Source organism: Pogoniulus pusillus, chromosome 32 (genome assembly GCF_015220805.1).
Source record: "Pogoniulus pusillus isolate bPogPus1 chromosome 32, bPogPus1.pri, whole genome shotgun sequence".
NCBI lineage: Eukaryota > Metazoa > Chordata > Aves > Piciformes > Lybiidae > Pogoniulus > Pogoniulus pusillus.
Window position 1 is genome coordinate 15310470 of NC_087295.1, and position 15683 is coordinate 15326152.

General features: G+C 49.1%; 1 protein-coding gene across 1 annotated transcript in view; it reads right to left on the reverse strand.

The window, feature by feature from the left end:
- Positions 1–15683, reverse strand: part of OSBPL10 (oxysterol binding protein like 10) — a 162363-nt gene that overhangs the window by 18522 nt on the left and 128158 nt on the right. The window lies entirely within an intron of this gene.

Sequence of the window (15683 nt, forward strand, 5' to 3'; positions counted from 1 at the left end):
CCTGTCCACCCTGACTCCCAGGTCCTTTTGCCCTCCACTGCCTTCCAACAGCTCAGTCCCCAGCCTATCCTGCTTCCTGGGGTTGTTCTTTCCCAGGTGCCAGACTCTGCACTTGCCCTTGTTGAGTTTCATTCCATGTCTCCCTGCCCACCCCTGCAGCCTGTCCCAGTCTGGCTGAATGGCAGCACAGCCTCTGCTGTGGCAGCCTCTGCACCCACTTTGGTGCCAGCAGCAAACTTGCTGCCAGTGCACTCTGTGCCCTCAGCCAGGTCACTGATGAATATATTGAACAGAACTGGTCCCAGGACTGACCTCTGTGGGACTCCACTAGTCACAGGCCTCCAGCTAGACTCCATCCTATTGACCACAGCTCTCTGGCTTCTTTCCCTCAACCATCCTCACAATCCATGTCACTAACCAATCATCCAGACCACACTGCCTCAGTTTTAGCTGCGAGGATGCTGTGGGAAGATGGTGTCAAGTGTTATCCTGAGGTCAAGATAAACCACATCCACTGCTCTGCCATCATCTATCCACCTGGCTGTGTCCTCATAAATGCAACCTATGTTTGACCTATCAGGTTGGTCAAACATGACTTACCCTTGATAAACCCATGTTGGCTACTCCCAATAACCTTCTTATCCTTGGTATGCCTAGAGACAGCACCAAGGATAAGTTGTTTCACCACCTTTCCAGGGAAGGAGCTGAGGCTGAGCAGTCTATAGTCACTGCATGGCCCCACAGGGAAGGATAAGGACAGTTCCCTTCTGGGTCAGTGTAGGTGTGGTTCTATCTCTGTGATGGGCTCAATAGTTCATTTCCTGCATGCTGTGATGGGCTCAATAGTTCATTTCCTGCATGCTCCAGTAGGAGGGACACCAAGCTCCAGGCAGCTCTGCTCAGCACTCTGAAAACTGAACAGCAATGACCTTCAATATAAATATTTAACCATCACAGCAAGTTAAATATTAAAACCTGAATCCAACTCTTGGCACTATTTTTAGCACCTGATACCGTGCTGATAAAATCCCTTGAACATATGAATAAGTACATGTTTAATGAAGAGTTATGTCACCTGAAACACAACTCAGCTCAACAGCTGGAGTCTGAAAAAGTAAAAAAGGAAGATCTGAAATATTCACTTTCACTGTCAGTGCAGCTGGTAGTTTCAGATCCCATCACTTTACAGAGTCCACATGCAAAACCTCACTGAAGAGAAGCACCACGAAGGCTGTAGCTGCACCACCATGTCTGAGCTGAGATTTGTGCTCTCATGGGCGAGAGGAAGCCAAAAGGACACCGAGAGTCAACACTTCACAGTATCACAGTATCCCAGTATCACCAAGGTTGGAAGAGACCTCACAGATCATCAAGTCCAACCCTTTACCACAGAGCTCAAGGCCAGACCATGGCACCAAGTGCCACGTCCAGTCCTGCCTTGAACAGCTCCAGGGACGGCGACTCCACCACCTCCCCGGGCAGCCCATTCCAGTGCCCAATGACTCTCTCAGGGAAGAACTTTCTCCTCACCTCCAGCCTAAATCTCCCCTGGCACAGCCTGAGGCTGTGTCCTCTTGTTCTGGTGCTGGCCACCTGAGAGAAGAGAGCAACCTCCTCCTGGCCACAACCTCCCCTCAGGTAGTTGTAGACAGCAATGAGGTCTGCCCTGAGCCTCCTCTTCTCCAGGCTAACCAATCCCAGCTCCCTCAGCCTCTCCTCGTAGGGCTGTGCTCAAGGCCTCTCCCCAGCCTCGTTGCCCTTCTCTGGACACACTCAAGCATCTCAATGTCCCTCCTAAACTGGGGGGCCCAGAACTGAACACAATACTCAAGGTGAGGTCTAACCAGTGCAGAGTCCAGGGGCAGAATGACCTCCCTGCTCCTGCTGGCCACACCATTCCTGATGCAGGCCAGGATGCCACTGGCTCTCTTGGCCACCTGGGCACACTGTTGGCTCATGTTCAGGTGGGTATCAATCAGCACCCCCAGATCCCTCTCTGTCTGGCTGCTCTCCAGCCACTCTGACCCCAGCCTGTATCTCTGCATGGGGTTGTTGTGGCCAAAGTGCAGCACCCTGCACTTGGAGCTATTGAATGCCATCCCCTTGGACTCTGCCCATCTGTCCAGGCGGTCAAGGTCCTGCTGCAGAGCCCTTCTGCCCTCCAACCCAGCCACATCTGCCCCCAGCTTGGTGTCATCTGCATACTTGCTGATGACTGACTGCCACCACAATTTGAATTCATGTTTAAATCTTGGAGCAATGAAAGACAGAAACCCTAACACCTAACAGATACTTTTCAAAGGGCTGTGTACTTTTAACCTCTAAGTATCATTACGCTGGGACTGACCTTTGACAGCATCTGCTGGCAAACACAGAGGCTGTTTTCCTTTCCTCGCTTCGCCATTGTAAGGGATTATTCATTTTTAGTTCAAGGATGGCTGTAAGCAAATACACATGAAAAACACTGCAAAGGAGACTCCCATTTCCAGTAATGTTTTCTCATCTCACATCAAAGAATTGCTTTGGAAACAGAAAATGCCTTTTAGAAAAGGTCTGAAGTATTTATAGGACACACACAACACCACTCTGGGAAGCAGAGGGGACTCAGTAATCCAGTCCATTAGAAAAACACCCCACAGGGAAGGTGATTTCTTTTAATAAACAAGTGTGGAAGTTTGAAATTCCCTCTTGAAATGTCTTCAACTCACAGGCTCACAGATGTCAGGGGTTGGAAGGGACCCAAAGAGATCATCCAGTCCAACCCCTCTGCCAGAGCAGGACCACACAATCTAGCTCAGGTCACACAGGAACACATCCAGACAGGCCTTGGAAGACTCCACAGAAGGAGACTCCACAACCTCTCTGGGCAGCCTGTGCCAGGGCTCTGGGACCCTTACAGGAAAGAAGTTCCCCCTTGTATTGAGCTGGAACCTCCTGTGCTGCAGCTTCCATCCATTGCTGCTTGTCCTATCCCAGGGAGCAGTGAGCAGAGCCTGTCCCCCCTCCTGGCCCCCAGCCCTCAGTAGTTATAAACATTGATTAAATCCCCTCTCAGTCTTCTCTTCTCCAGACTAAGCAGCCCCAGGTCCCTCAGCCTCTCCTCATCAGCCATGCCCTCCAGTCTCCTCATCATCCTCGTAGCCCTTCACTGGACCCTCTCCAGCAGATCCCTGTCCCTCTTCAACTGGGGAGCCCAAAACTGAACACAGTATTCAAGATGAGGTCTCAGCAGGGCAGAGTAGAGGGGCAGGAGAACCTCCCTTGATCTGCTGGGCACACTCTGCTTAATGCACCCCAGGATCCTGTTTGTCTTCTCGGCCCCCAGGGCACATTGCTGTGCCATGGATGTTCTCCCCCAGCACTCCCAGGTCCCTCTCCCCAGGGCTGCTCTCCAGCAGATCACCCCCCAGCCTGTCCTGCTGCAGTTCATTATTCCTCCCCAGGTGCAGGACAAGCTCCACTCACTGCTGCTTTAAAGGCATTGCATTCCCGGGCATGCTCCTTGCCAGCATTCCTCAGCCTGCCTCAAAGAAGTGATGTTCCCAGCAGAATTTTTCCCAGTTTGAACCTTACATGTCCCTCCCTGATGCTCCAGCTTTGCAAATCGATTTTCCAGTAACACACATTGACAGAATCCCCAGAGGAGGCTCTGGATCAATAGGTACAGAGAAGGCACATAAAATGGAATGCTTCCCGCTGATTGTATGGACATCAATCCCTACAACGGCTGCTGTGTGGGACACAAGCTGCCTAGGGCAGGTTCCTAATTTAACAGGCTCCTCACTCAGTGTTGTTTGTAACAAGGCACAAACAGGGCCAAGTTACAGACAGGATGGACCCCACGAGTGCAGAGCATCACCGGCCCTGCAGATCAGCACAGCACAACATGAGAGCTGAACCGGCTCAAAGGTTGCAGCAAGCTGCTCTCCACTGCTCATGCCCCACAGACTGCAGCCATTTGCTACAAGCAGCAATGAGTGCCATGCCACATGGCAGCTGGTCTGAAGCCACTGGGCTAAAGAATAATGCAGAAGTTAGGAGCAGGGAAATATTTAGCCACATGGCATTGTCAGTCTTTGGGGCTCGTAAGTTACAGAGCTGCCAATGCCCCAGGAATAAAAACTGTATGGCATATACATACAGAGGAGGCTCAGGGGTGACCTCGTTGCTGTCTACAACTACCTGAAGGGACATTGTAGCCAGGTGGGGGTTGGCCTCTTCTCCCAGGCAAGCAGCAACAGAACAAGGGGACACAGTCTCAAGTTGTGCCAGGGCAGGTCTAGGCGGGATGTCAGGAGGAAGTTGTTGGCAGAGAGAGTGATTGGCATTGGAATGGGCTGCCCAGGGAGGTGGTGGAGTTGCTGTCCCTGGAGGTGTTGAAGCAAAGCCTGGCTGGGGCACTTAGTGCCATGGTCTGGTTGACTGGCCAGGGCTGGGTGCTAGGCTGGGCTGGATGAGCTTGGAGGTCTCTTCCAACCTGCTTGATTCTGTGATTCTATGATATATATAAGCAAGGAAAACAAAACAAATCCAACACACAAAAAGAAACAAACAAAACCAAACAAACTCCAAAACTCCTACACACAGACACACACAAACCCAAACAATGATTAAAAAACCCAAAAACCCAAACCTACAAAACCAAACTCAAAACTGCAAAGACAAACAAAATGAAACAAACCTCATGGAGCAAAACATCACAAGGGAAAAGAACACTCATAGAAACATAGAATGGGTTAGATTGGAAGGGAGCTCAAAGCTCAGCCAGTTCCAACCCCCTGCCATAGGCAGGGACACCTCCCACTAGAACAGGTCACTCAAGACCTCATCCAACCTGGCCTTGAACACCTCCAGGCAGGGAGCAGCCACAACCTCCCTGGGCAACCTGTGCCAGTGTCTCACCACCCTCACTGCAAACAACCCTTTCCTAACATCCAGTTTCAATCTCCCCTCTGCCAGTTCAAACCCATTCCCCCTTGTCCTGACATTATAAGACCTTGTCAATAGTCCCTTCCCAGCCTTCCTGTAGCCCCCTTCAGATCCTGCAAGGCCTCCTCAAAGCCTTCTCCTCTCCAGGCTGCACAGCCCCAACTCTCTAAGCCTGTGCTCACAGCAGAGCTGCTGCAGCCCTCTCAGCATCTTGGTGGCCTCCTCTGCACTGGCTCCAACACTTCCATGTCCTGCTTGTGTTGGGGGCTCCAGAGCTGCCCCCAGGACTGCAGGTGGGGTGTGAGGAGAGCAGAGCCAAGGGGCAGAATCCCCTCCCTTGCCCTGCTGCCCACACTGCTCTGGCTGCAGCCCAGCACAGGCTTGTGTCTGGGCTGCACTCACACTGCAGGCTCCTGTGGAGCTTTTCATTGCTTTTACTTAGACTCACCCTGTTAAGAGCACTTTTCTCTACCTATCAAATCTATTCAAGGTTGATTTCAGTTTGGAAAAGAGTTTTTGGCAGCCTATGCATCACTACTTGTAGAAAGACATGGAACAGCAGAAGTGAATTTACCAGACACAGCTAGCCACTGGATAACACAGACACAGCTAGCCACTGGACAACACAGACACAGCTAGCCACTGGACAACACAGACACAGCTAGCCACTGGATAACACAGACACAGCTAGCCACTGGATAACACAGACACAGCTAGCCACTGGATAACACAGACACAGCTAGTCACTGGATAACACAGACACAGCTAGCCACTGGATAACACAGACACAGCTAGCCACTGGATAACACAGACACAGCTAGCCACTGGATAACACAGACACAGCTAGCCACTGGATAACACAGACACAACTAGCCACTGGATAACACAGACACAGCTAGCCACTGGACAATACAGACACAGCTAGTCACTGGACAACACAGACACAGCTAGCCACTGGATAACACAGACACAGCTAGCCACTGGACAACACAGACACAACTAGCCACTGGATAACACAGACACAGCTAGCCACTGGACTACACAGACACAACTAGCCACTGGATAACACAGACACAGCTAGCCACTGGACAATACAGACACAGCTAGTCACTGGACAACACAGACACAGCTAGCCACTGGATAACACAGACACAGCTAGCCACTGGATAACACAGACACAGCTAGCCACTGGATAACACAGACACAGCTAGTCACTGGATAACACAGACACAGCTAGCCACTGGATAACACAGACACAGCTAGCCACTGGATAACACAGACACAGCTAGCCACTGGATAACACAGACACAACTAGCCACTGGATAACACAGACACAGCTAGCCACTGGACAATACAGACACAGCTAGTCACTGGACAACACAGACACAGCTAGCCACTGGATAACACAGACACAGCTAGCCACTGGACAACACAGACACAACTAGCCACTGGATAACACAGACACAGCTAGCCACTGGATAACACAGACACAGCTAGCCACTGGACAACACAGACACAACTAGCCACTGGATAACACAGACACAGCTAGCCACTGGACTACACAGACACAACTAGCCACTGGATAACAGACACAGCTAGCCACTTGATAACACAGACACAGCTAGCCACTGGATAACACAGACACAGCTAGCCACTGGACAACTCAGGCCAATCAACTTTCATGTAAATTATACTCCCTGCAAAACAAACTTGTGAATCAAAGGTGACTTTTTTGGTTGGATTTGGCTGCTTTGGAGCCCAGGAGGTGGAAGTCAACACAGCCTTTTCCACTGAAGCATCCTCCTCCTACAGCCATTATCTGTCTGAGGATTCTTTGGACCGTGTGAGAAACATTAAATATTTACACTGACTCCCCCATCCCTTGTTAATTCAAATCTTAATGTCATTCCATTCAGTATTTCCTCTTCTCCTCCCTCACTCACTCATTAGCCCACAGTCAGCAAGAGCCCCAAGCCGTGCATACAACAGGAATGTGTTATTCAGAATACTCTCTCCTCTACCCAGGGAAGCTTTCTCATGAGGAAACCCCACATGAACTACTTTGAAGAATGGGGATTTTTGTTACACAGTGAAGAAAGAGATGAGATGCTTCATTAGCAAGCCAGATTTAGACCCCTCCTAACCTCAGATGAAGGGCTAGCATACTAAATAGCTTCTCACGTGGACTTTGAGCAGTGTTGTCCTACTCATTCTGCATCTCTGCAATGGATATAGACTTTCAAGCCACAAACAAAAACCACAGATAGAAAAAAATATCCATAGTCACTCTGAGGTGTAACATGCACTGAAAATCATACAGCTCAGACACTGAGCTCACTCTTTGTATGGCAGTGCCACATTGCCCTCAAACCCCTTCATTCTTTAAATGCTTGTAGAAGCCTTTCTACTTCCAGGACATCCTACTGCAGCATACCCACTGCTGCTTCTGACAAGGAAGCATAAAAAGCCACCCACTCTATACATTTAAGGACATCAGCCAGCAGTGTGCCCAGGTGGCCACGAGAGCCAGTGGCATCCTGGCCTGCATCAGGAATGGTGTGGCCAGCAGGAGCAGGGAGGTCATTCTGCCCCTGTACTCTGCACTGCTTAGACCACACCTTGAGTGCTGTGTTCAGTTCTGGGCCCCCCAGTTTAGAAGGGACATTGAGATGCTTGAGCGTGTCCAGAGAAGGGCAACGAGGCTGGGGAGAGGCCTTGAGCACAGCCCTACGAGGAGAGGCTGAGGGAGCTGGGATTGGTTAGCCTGGAGAAGAGGAGGCTCAGGGGAGACCTTATTGCTGTCTACAGCTACCTGAGGGGAGGTTGTGGCCAGGAGGAGGTTGCTCTCTTCTCTCAGGTGGCCAGCACCAGAACAAGAGGACACAGCCTCAGGCTGTGCCAGGGGAGATTTAGGCTGGAGGTGAGGAGAAAGTTCTTCCCTGAGAGAGTCATTGGACACTGGAATGGGCTGCCTGGGGAGGTGGTGGAGTCGCCGTCCCTGGAGCTGTTCAAGGCAGGACTGGACGTGGCACTTGGTGCCATGGTCTGGCCTTGAGCTCTGTGGTAAAGGGTTGGACTTGATGATCTGTGAGGTCTCTTCCAACCTTGGTGATACTGGGATACTGTGATCAGCACAAAAACACTACCAGCATATTCCTTACACAATACAGGTCCAAAGCTTCTGTACCACTTGATTGCTGTAAACAGCTGCAGCAGACAAACCTTCATTGAATTGTTTGGAGCATGTAAAACAAGTTGGTAGAGAGGGAAGGCCACAACAAACTTACAGGTCAAACAAAACTGTTCTGCTACATATCTGGACAAGAACAAGATGGTCACTCCTCACCAATGATTTATTCAAACATTAATCAATGCTGATACTGCCTGAAAGGGTATTTTGCCCTTGGTACAATAAACAGTACTGAATGAACAAATGGTGTAATGAAGATCCCACACTAACAATAAGAATGACTTAAATGAAGCCTCAAGGCAGACACAGGAATATCAGAGCATGAAGCAAACTGCCTCTCAAGCAGCATCATGTACTGACCTAACAAAGTCAAAGGCCTCCATGAGTATGTAAGTAAACTGCAGCAACACTCCACAAAGGGCTTGAATGCTTACAATGCAGGAAGAAAATACTGTCCCAACTGTATTCCACATTAAAAAACCTCTAAGCTCTGCAGCACCAGACAAGTAAATGCAGACATGGCTTTGCTGTGCTCTAAATCCAGCAGCTCTTTTTAGCTCAGCAATCTATTCCCCAGCACTCACACTGGCCTCAGCCTAGCACAGAACTGACACTTCACCACAGAAACACTCAGGTTGGCAAAGCCCCTCAGGATCAGCAAGTCCAACTCATATCCCTACTCTACAAGGTGCACCCTAAACCATATCCCCAAGCACCCCCTCCACATGACTTTGAAACACACTCAGGGTTGGTGACTCAACCACCTCCCTGTGCAGCCCATTCCAGTGCCTGACCACTCTTGCTGGGAAAGTATTTTCCTAGTGTCCAGTCTAAACCTACCCAGGCACAGCTTGAGGCTCTTCCCTGCTGTTCTATCACTATTCACCTGTGAGCAGAGCCCAGCAGCAGCCTCTCCACAGTGTCCTTTCAGGTAGCTGTAGACAGCAATGAGGTCTGCCCTCAGCCTCCTCTGTTTCACACTACCCACCCCCAGCTCCCTCAGTCACTCTGCATAGGATTTACTCTCCAGGCCCTTCCCCAGCTTCGTTGCCCTCCTCTGGACCTGCTCCAGCACCTCCACAGCTCTCTTGTACTGAGATGCCCAAAACTGAACACAACACTCCAGGTGTGGCCTCACCAGAGCTGAGTCCAAGGGGACAATCCCCTCCCTGCTCCTGCTGGCCACAGCATTACTAATCCCAGCCAGGATGCCATTGGCCTTCTTGGCCACTTGGGCACTCTGCTGGCTCACAATCAGCTCCTGTCTATTGCAGCCCCCAGGTCCCTTTCTGCAGCAGCTCTACAGCCACACTGCCCCAAGCCTGTAGCGTTGCTCAGGGTTATTATGGCCCAGGTGCAGGACCTGGCATTTGGCCTTGTTCAAGGTGATGCCACTGACACTGGCCCATCCATCCCATCCATCCAGGTCCCTCTGCAGAGCCCCCCTACCCTCCTGCAAATCAGCACTGCCACTCAGCTTGGTATGACCTGCCAACTTACTGCTGACACACTGTGTCTTCATCAAGGTCATCAGTGAAGATGTTAAACAGAAGTGGTCCCAACACTGAGCCCTGAGGAGCACCACTTGTGACCAGCTGCCAGCTGGATTTAACTCAGTTAACCACAACTCTTTGTGCCCTTTTGTCCAGCAGTGCTTTACCCAGCAGAGCTGTACTCATCCAAGCCAGGAGCAGTCAGTTTGTCCATGAGAATTCCGTGGGGAACAGTGTCAAAGGCTTCTGGCAAGTCTAGGGAGACAATACCCACAGCCTGTCCCTCATCCAATAGCCAGGTCATCTTGTCATAGAAGAGCAGGGTCATCAGGCAGGACCTGCCCTTCACAGACCCATGCTGACAGGGCCTGATCCCCTGGTTGTTCCCCGTGTTCAGTTTGCCAGGACTTCAGGTAAATGAGAGAGAGGCCTGGTGAGCACATCTGCCAATTCCTTCAGCACCCTTGGGTGTAGCCCATCTGGCCCCACAGACTTGTGTGGGTCTGAGTGGCATAGCAGATCTCTGAGCACTGCCTCATTTACTGCAATGACCTCAGAACTGTAATGCAGCACATGAGAAAGATCTGCAGTCAGTTCTTTGGCACAGCTTGACAAATCTCCACACCAACTTAGGAACACTTCCCTGGACCAGACTTTTTTAGTAACTTTGAAGAAAAAGTAGTTTTGAATGACAAAATCTCACTGTGAAGCAAACTTTTTCAACCAAGGCTGCCAGGTTTGAGCTAGCTGATGAGAGAAGAGCTTCAGTGGTACAACCCCTCAGTGTCAATGGCCACTCCTCAACACACAACAGCAATGCTTGGGCTGCACTGGAGTTTCTCCATCATTTCCCACTGCGAAGTTTTATGCTTCTGCACTGCTCACTCTAAAAAAAATTAGTAACTAGAAATCAGCAACCCCAAATTTCCTATCAAAATAGCCCTCATAAAGACAGCAATAAATCTGACAACAAAAGAGGTCACCACTGAAGATGTTGCCCAAAGCCTGCCTCCACTCCTGGGACCTCCAGGATTTTCAAGACATTAAAAAAAAGCAGGGTGGGAGGGACCAGGGAGAACATAAGCTCACAAAATCACATTAAACAACCCCTGAAGTGTGGTGGGAGGTCCAAATTATGCCTAGAATACATACCCAAAACATATCCTAAATGCCTGTCTAAATACCTACCTTGCCCATCCTGCTTCTTCCCGGGTGGAAGAAGCAGGAAAGCAGACAGAGCCTGGGCACCTCTCAGTCTGTCACAGACACTACATCTGGCCTGGTTTTGCAGCCTGCTTTGGCTGTGGTAAGCACAGGTCAGGGCTGCTGGGCATCTGCATCTCCCTTTTTTGGTGAAGTAACTTAGCCCTGGCTCTGGAGGTGTTTTGGTCTGCTGCTCTTGGTCAGAAACCCTCATAAGAATGCTTAACCCAGCCAACTTGTTTGCTGCCTGCTGCTGCTGCCTCTGTTCTGTCCTCCACCTGTCTGCCTGGCACCGCAGCTGGGACTCGCCTGCCCCACGAACGGCAGCCCTGACCCTGCCTGTCCGCACCGAGCCGAGGCACTGGAACGGCTTGCCCCAGGCTGGGATGCAGCTGCCCGCCTGAGCTCAGCCAGCCCGGCTCCCTTTGGCTCTGGCCCGCTCTAGGTGAGGCCCTAGCGATGCCCTAGCCCCGAGCTGTGCCACCCACACCAGGCGCTGCGGCCGCCGCTGCAGTCCGAGGGCATCCTGCGCTGCGCACCGCAGCCACCGGAGCGCTGCAGCCTGCGAGCCTGCAGCCTGCTTCGCCCAGGGGCTGAGCGCTCCCAGCGCCTCCCGAGAGCCACGGGGGAGCTGCCTCGTGTCCGTGGCTCTCCTCAGACAAGCTGCTCGGTCTGAGCTGGGCAAGCAGCAGAGCCCCAGCGCAGCATCCCCGCGGGGCTGGGGCTGCGCTTTATCTCGGCTGTGCTTCTGCATACACCTCTGGGGGACAAAGATCGAGGCTCTGAGCAGGGAGCAAAGCAACTCTGCTGCAGTGTGGGGCAGGCTGTGCCTCGCCTTTGAGCAGCAGTTTGTGCTGCAAGACTCTCCAGGGGTTTAAACGTTCTGAAACCTTTCCTAAACGCTTTAGATCCAACCTGGCTGCATAGAGACAGGCTGCAAAATTAGTTTTACCAACCCCACAAGAGAATCTGTGCCTGCTAACTGCAAATAAGTTTGGGGAAATTGTCTCTGTATGTTTCATAAACTACTGAGTAACTTTTATATCAGCCTCATTACAATTCACTTCTAACCCAGATTCAACCCCTCCTTAGCAGAAGTGAGGAAGTGCTTCATTCCTAGACCCTTTCTCTCTCAAAACTGGGACACACCAGACTTTGAAGTCTCTCAGCAATTCCCACAGCAGGCTCCCTATGCCAGAGAGCTGTGCGCCCCAGCAGCGAGAGAAGAACAAATGTTCCTACTCCTACATACTCCTAAGTGACTTTATGTTCAGGTTTATTCCCATTAAATAGCTGCCTGCACTGACCAAAGGAGCACTGGGAACGAGTATGTGCCAGGAAAATGCAGCAGGTTAGATGGATGACTCAGGCTGGCGGTCACACACGCAGCAGACAGACAGACTGACTTCTCCTCTGATGCTCCCTTCCCAGCTTACTTAACTGTGTGTTAAAGCAAAGTACCTAAATAACAGGAAGAAGGAAACAGCTGTGCCATGACAGACTACCACAGCATCAAATCCAGCAGAAAGGAAGCTTGGTGGCTCCTTCACAGAAAAAGGGGCCATGTTGCCATCAGTAAAGAAGCTGCTGTAGTCCTTTCTACTGCTTCAGCTTGTTCCTTACTTCAAGCTAGTAGAACATATCTGTATGTCTTCCCCATGGTTGTTTGCCTGCTATTAGCAAGCAAAGCCAAATTACTACGTTTGACACCCCACTTTTTTACTACCTTTTCATATCATTCAACGGAACAATGACAAAAAGAAGCATTTGCTGTAAGTTGTCCTGGTACTTCTGAGACAACAGTCTGAAAACTAGGTAAGGCAAGAGACTAAAAACCACACACAGGAAATTACCTTCAAGCAGCAAAATGGACTGCCTTGGTTGCTTGGAAACACTAAATCAGGACAGTAGCAGTGAGTAACAACAGTGGTGCAGGTGTGCTTCTCAGCTCAGCTCACCATTAAGAACCAGCTATGATTCCCTCTACTTCTGAACTCACGCTGAGCAATGACTTACTAAGAAGCAGACTCTGCAGGAACAATACAGCAAACCATCCATGGCTTAGAACTCCACTACATGACTCTCTATTGTCCTGGAAGGCCTAAACAGCCCAGAATAGGCCTGAACATGTCCTGGCTTGCCCAGACATGTTTTTCTGCTCTCCCTCCTTCTGTTGCTGGGAGAAGCAACCAAGAGAAGGGAGACAAAAGGGTCTGGGACCTCCATGTCTGTCCAAACTTGTTTACAGGGTACCCACACGTGTTTACACACCTGTTTGTGTTCTGCCCTAAAAGGTAAAAGCAAGCCCTGGCTTCACCTAAAATGGTTAGGCTTGGCAAAGTGCCATTGATTGGCTAATCTGTGTCCAAAGGCCCATTAGACTCCGGCTACACAGATAAAAGAGATGAGCAGGCAGACACAATGTGCTTGCTGCTGCCACCAGTGTTCCTGCCTTATCATGCTCCCTGCTTCTGGCAGTGATTCTGCTACTGCCTCAGTGCACCCTGCCGTGCTATGCTAAACTGTCAGCTAGCCCTGCCACAAAGTAACAAACCCTGGTACTTTGGGTTTGTCTGCCTGGAAACTGCCTTGCTTCAGTTTGCCAGGGAACAGGCACAAATGCCTTCATGTGATAGGCTTGCTTAGCCAGCATGACACCTGCCAGTCTCCTGACAAGACTGCACATCTGCAAGACATCCTGTCTGCCCCTCTGAGTCTGGAGCCAAGAGGAACCAGGACCAGGTCAGAGATAGACTGCTTCTTTCAAAGCACCTCCACTAAGAGCCTGGGAAGATCAGAAGCCTCAACAGCCTCTTTAGGAAATCTTTAGCAAAACTCTGTAATTGACTCTAACTGAATCCTAGCCTTCTGCCTTAAACAGAAGGAGTCTCTTGAGTGCATCTAGTAGGCCAGCAGTATATTGACTGCCAGAATTTCTCTTCCAGTTCAACTGAGTTTAATGTTGTATTATTGCTAGATCCAGCCATTCCTTTATGTAATGTTTGCATTTCAGGTTGCACAGGACTTGATAATTATTATTAAAAACCACTGGGTGGGTAGTGAGAGGTTTGAGTATTGACATTAATGAACAGTATTGATTTGGGAAAAATCCTATCTCGCATGAATTAACACCCTGAGATAACATACCAACTTTGTAAACACTACAGAAACCACGATTCTTTGCAGAAACTACAAAGAAGGGAATGTTAGGCTTAAGGAAAAATGTGTTTTCCTACTGCTTTGTTCCATTTGCCATTGGAATGGGCTGCCCAGGGAGGTGGTGGAGGCACCGTCCCGGAAGGTGTTCAGGGAAAGACTGGATGAGGCACTCGGTGACATGGTCTGGTTGATTTGATAGGGCTAGGGGATAGGTTGGACTGGATGATCTTGGAGGTCTCTTCCAACCTGGTTGATTCTATTCTATTTGTCCCGGGTTTGGGCTGATCCCTGCCCCGGGAAGAAAATTCACAACACAAACCCCCCTTCTTTTTTGAAAGTCAGGGAAAGATGAAATTGTATTTTCTTATAGTATAACAATGTAAAGAGAGATAATAACTAGAGAAGGAAGGAAAGGAAAAAAACAATACAATAACCTTAAGTGAGATGGGGGAGGGGTCAAGCGGCGGTGAAGCAGCAGAAGCAGCAGTAGCCAAAACAGCAGCCGGGGAAGATAGGCGAAGCTGAAGCAGCCGAAGCCAGCGGGAGAAGGAGGAGAACAAACTGTGCTTCTAGACATTAAGTTCTTGATGCTCCAATGAAATGATATTAATTTATCTATTGTTGCCATTTATGTGACCTATCCCTGGAATGTTCATCTCTCCCCTGTGTCTGAGCTAGAGGATCAGCTCAAACGGCCACACTATTCTATCCTATTCCATTTGTAAGACTCTCCCATTTTACTTTAGAAGTTCCATTTGTAAGACTCTCCCATTTTACTTTAGAAGTTCCATTTGTAAGACTCTCCCATTTTACTTCAGAAGTTCCATTTGTAAGACTCTCCCATTTTACTTCAGAAGTTCCATTTGTAAGACTCTCCCATTTTACTTCAGAAGCTCCATTTGTAAGACTCTCCCATTTTACTTTAGAAACACCATTTGTAAGACTCTCTCACTTTACTTTAGAAGTTCCATTTGTAAGACTCTCCCATTTTACTTTAGAAGTTCCATTTGTAAGACTCTCCCATTTTACTTTAGAAACACCATTTGTAAGACTCTCCCATTTTACTTCAGAAGTTCCATTTGTAAGACTCTCCCATTTTACTTCAGAAGTTCCATTTGTAAGACTCTCCCATTTTACTTTAGAAGTTCCATTTGTAAGACTCTCCCATTTTACTTTAGAAGTTCCATTTGTAAGACTCTCCCATTTTACTTCAGAGTTCCATTTGTAAAGCTCTCCCATTTTACTTTAGAAGTTCCATTTGTAAGACTCTCCCATTTTACTTCAGAAGTTCCATTTGTAAGACTCTCCCATTTTACTTTAGAAGTTCCATTTGTAAGACTCTCCCATTTTACTTTAGAAGTTCCATTTGTAAGACTCTCCCATTTTACTTCAGAAGTTCCATTTGTAAGACTCTCCCATTTTACTTCAGAAGTTCCATTTGTAAGACTCTCCCATTTTACTTCAGAAGCTCCATTTGTAAGACTCTCCCATTTTACTTTAGAAACACCATTTGTAAGACTCTCTCACTTTACTTTAGAAGTTCCATTTGTAAGACTCTCCCATTTTACTTTAGAAGTTCCATTTGTAAGACTCTCCCATTTTACTTTAGAAACACCATTTGTAAGACTCTCCCATTTTACTTCAGAAGTTCCATTTGTAAGACTCTCCCATTTTACTTCAGAAGTTCCATTTGTAAGACTCTCCCATTT